Source organism: Phoenix dactylifera, chromosome 6 (genome assembly GCF_051530095.1).
Source record: "Phoenix dactylifera cultivar Ajwa chromosome 6, Ajwa_hap1_PhDact_Kaust_v1.1, whole genome shotgun sequence".
Classification (NCBI taxonomy): Eukaryota; Viridiplantae; Streptophyta; class Magnoliopsida; order Arecales; family Arecaceae; genus Phoenix; species Phoenix dactylifera.
In genome coordinates this window covers 8,364,478-8,368,633 of record NC_143195.1, presented here as the reverse complement: position 1 = coordinate 8,368,633, position 4,156 = coordinate 8,364,478, and the positions used below count along the sequence as shown (strand labels likewise).

The 4,156-nt window shown below is 42.0% G+C and overlaps 1 non-coding gene across 1 annotated transcript; it reads right to left on the bottom strand.

The window, feature by feature from the left end:
- Positions 1-789: 789 nt before the first annotated feature.
- LOC149753279 (small nucleolar RNA R71) lies at positions 790-895 on the bottom strand. The gene has a single exon (XR_016395812.1). It is a non-coding gene; the product is annotated as a small nucleolar RNA R71 (small nucleolar RNA).
- Positions 896-4,156: the final 3,261 nt, after the last annotated feature.

Below are 4,156 nucleotides of genomic sequence, written 5' to 3'. Positions count from 1 at the left end.
CGAAAGTTGCACCAATTTCGCTCCATGGCTTAGTTGATGTCTAGGCAAGCTTTGTCCCTATAAGGAAGACAATTCATCTATTCGAGGCAAGTGGATTTTAAGTGGGACCTTTGCGAACGCATCGTGACCCCTCCACTTACCCGGGAGCTTACCTGGTCAACTCGGTTCATTAGACCGGATTGGAGGCTTAGGTGCCCTCTTTAGACCAGTTAGGAGCTGTCTAGTGATTTTAGGACAAATATAAGGATTGATGTGTTTATCTTTTATTGCATGCTTGACTGATCAAGTACTAGTGTATGCAAGGAAGTCATTCTAGAGTACGTGACCTATTACCTTTTAACCCTGAAATAGAACGGACCCTTAGAAATATTCGAGCTGAGATCAGAACATTAGAATCATCCCCACCTCCTGAGATGGCTGAAGAACAACCCAAACTCCTGAGGGGGTACTTTACTCCCACCATTTACACTTTTCCATCTTGCATTCGATTACCTGAGGTAGCAGCTGTACAATACGAAATAAAGTCTAGTGTGATCCAAATGCTCCCATCTTTTTATGGGCTCACCAACGAAGACCCATATAAATACTTAGATGAATTTCTTTAGATTTGCACCACTGTCAAGATTCAGAATTTCACTGACGATGCTTTGAAACTTAGATTATTCCCCTTCTCCCTTAAAGATAGATCCAAACAATGGCTGAATTCTTTAGAAGCCAACTCGATTCGTTCTTGGGATCAAATGCAACAAGAATTTCTAAAAAAATACTTTCCTATAGGAAGAACGAACCAGTTTAGACGTGCCATCACAAGCTTCTCCCAAACTGAGGGAGAAGAATTTCATGAAACTTGGAAGAGATTTCAGGACCTAATCCGTAAATGCCCACATCATCAAATACCTAAATGGCAGCTAGTGCAATGTTTCTATGACGGATTGACTGAACGAAACCGTCAGATGATTGATGTCGTATGCGGGGGGACTTTCATGCTTCAAAATGAGCATGAAGCATGGCAATTATTTAAAAATCTTAATGAAAACTCCCTCCACCATGCTTCTTGTTCTCGTCAAGCACCCCCGAGTTCTCAAAGAAAAGGGACCATTTGTGAAATAAGTCATTCTATGGACCTGTCTAGCAAGGTAGATGCATTGTCCCATAAGATTGACCAACTGATGATAGGGGGACATATCATTAGCTCTTCCCAAGCACAAGTGTGTGCTATCTGTACCAGCCCATCCCACCCTATTCATGAGTGCCCCTCAGCGCCCCAATTCCCCGAACTCGTGCAAGAACACATCAATGCTGCTCAAACACAGCCCAGACCGGGTAATGACCAATTTTCCAATACATATAACCCCGAATGGCGGAATCATCCAAATTTCTCTTGAAGACAGCAAGCTTCGAATACTGCCCAACCCCACTCCCAAATTTTTTAAAACCCTCAGAATTTTCATCTCTACCGTCCCTCAACTCAATTTCAACACCCTCCTCCTCCAACCCAAAGAAATACAGCCTTTGAAAAGAAAGTGTTGACTGCCCTTCAAGGTTTGGAGGCAAACACACAACTATTGCACTCTCACACACAATCAATTGCTAAGCTAGAATCCCAAATGAGTCAACTAGCCAATGCATTAAACAAGCGAGAGGAAGGTAAGCTTCCAAGTCAACCAATGAGTAATCCTAGGGGACAATACGTGGCCCAAGAAACTCGACTAAATCATGAGCAAGCCAATACTTTGACTATCCTAAGGAGTAGACGTATAATAGATAATAAGGTTGGGGAGGGTAACAATAAGGAAGGTGAAGAAGAGGAGAGGAATGTATCACATGAAAACCCAAAATCTTCTTCAGCTAGTCCACCATCTGCCACAACCCACATTCCAAAGGCTCCATTCCCTGAAGCACTTAATGCACCCTCTCCCTTTGGCAAGAAGGGAACTTCATTAGAAGAGATGATGGAGGTCTTCAAACAAGTTGAAATCAACCTCCCACTCCTTGATGCCATCAAACAAGTTTCCTCCTATGCCAAATTTCTCAAAGACCTTTGCACCCAAAAGCGGAAATCTAGGATACATGTGCCTAAAAAGGTCCTCCTAACTGAGCAGTAAGTTCCATTCTCCAACATAACACCCCTCCAAAGTTCAAAGATCCTGGTGCTCCCACTATTTTCTGTGTCATAGGAAATAACTCCATCGACCGAGCACTCTTAGATCTAGGGGCAAGTGTGAATCTTCTACCCTATTCAGTCTATAAAAAATTTGGGTTAGGTGAATTAAAACCTACCTCGGTGTCCTTACAATTGGCTGATCGATCTGTGAAGATACCACGAGGGGGATGATTGAAGATGTTCTTGTCAAGGTAGACAAATTCTATTTTTCAGTAGATTTTATCGTCCTTGACATGGAACATGGGCCCAACCTAAAAAAACAAATCCCTGTGATTTTTGGTCGTCCCTTTTTAGCGACAGCCAATGCATGTATCAACTATAGAACTGGGGCAATGGATATATCATTTGGGAACATGAAAATTAAGTTAAATGTGTTTCATGCTACTGACCAACATTTGAGGGAAGACGAGTGTTGCCTAATTGACGAAATGGATGATCTTATAGAGAACAGCCTTCCCTATATCTTAGCAGATGACCCCTTAGAGGCATGTTTGGCCCATTTTGACATTGACAACTTTGATATAGACAAGGCCGTAGAAGAAGTTAACATCTTACTCGACAATCAATCTCCTATGAGTTCCCTTCCTTGGAAGATCCGACCTGAACCCCTTCCTCCCATTGCTAGCACACCACTTTGTCCTTCCATTGATTCTCCACCTAAACTTGAGTTGAAGCCACTTCCGACAAATCTTAAGTATGCCTTTTTAGGACCAAAAGATAGCCTCCCTGTAATCATCGCAGCCAACTTATCTACTGAATAAGAGGGTAAACTTTTAAGGGTGCTAGAAGAGAATAAACATGCCATAGGATGGTCTGTAGCCGATTTGAAAGGGGTTGACCCCTCTGTTTGCATGCATCGAATCCACCTCGAAGATGATGCAAAGCCCACCCAAGAAATGCAAAGAAGACTCAATCCTAACATGAAGGAGGTAGTCAAGAAAGAAGTTGTGAAGTTATTAGATGCCGGAATCATTTACCCAATTTCTGATAGTATGTGGGTGAGTCCGACACAAGTAGTACCCAAGAAATTAGGTATCACTGTGGTTGAAAATACGGAAGAAGAATTGATACAAACACGCACAACCACGGGTTGGCGCGTGTGCATTGACTACAGAAAACTTAATTCAATAACTAGAAAAGACCATTTTTCTCTACCTTTCATAGATCAAATTTTGGAACGGTTGGCTGGTCAAGGTTTCTACTGCTTCTTAGATGGTTACTCTGGATATAATCAAGTACCTGTTTACCCAAACGATCAAGAGAAAACCACCTTTACTTGTCCATTTGGGATATTTGCATATAGGAGGATGCCTTTTGGACTATGCAATGCACCCGCAACTTTTTAACGATGCATGATGGCCATTTTTTCAGATATGGTGGAAAACTTTCTAGAAGTGTTCATTGATGATTTCTCAGTTTTTAGCCTATCTTTTGACGATTGTCTGGATAATTTAACTCTAGTTTTGAAAAGATGTAAGGAAACCAACCTAGTGTTAGTTGGAAAAAGAGCCATTTCATGGTTCAAGAAGGCATAGTCTTGGGACACGTCGTGTCCAAGGGGGGCATTGATGTAGATAAAGCCAAAGTCGATCTTATTTCCAATCTCCCTCCATCCAAAACTGTGAAACAAATCCGATCATTCCTTGGCCATGCTGGTTTCTACCATCGCTTCATTCAGGATTTCAGTAAGATTTCCAAACCCTTGTGCAATCTTCTTGCCAAGGACACTCCCTTTGTCTTTGATAAAGAATGCGAGGAGGTATTTGAAAATTTTCGCTCGAAATTGACCACTGCACCTATCATACGGCCCCCTAATTGGATCCTTCCATTTGAATTAATGTGTGATGCATCCGACTATGCAATTAGGGCAGTTTTAGGACAACGGCTAGATAAAGTACCTCATGTCATCTACTACGCTAGTAAAGCACTCTCAGATGCACAATTGAACTACACCACCACTGAGAAAGAATTGCTAGTTGTAGTATTCGCCCT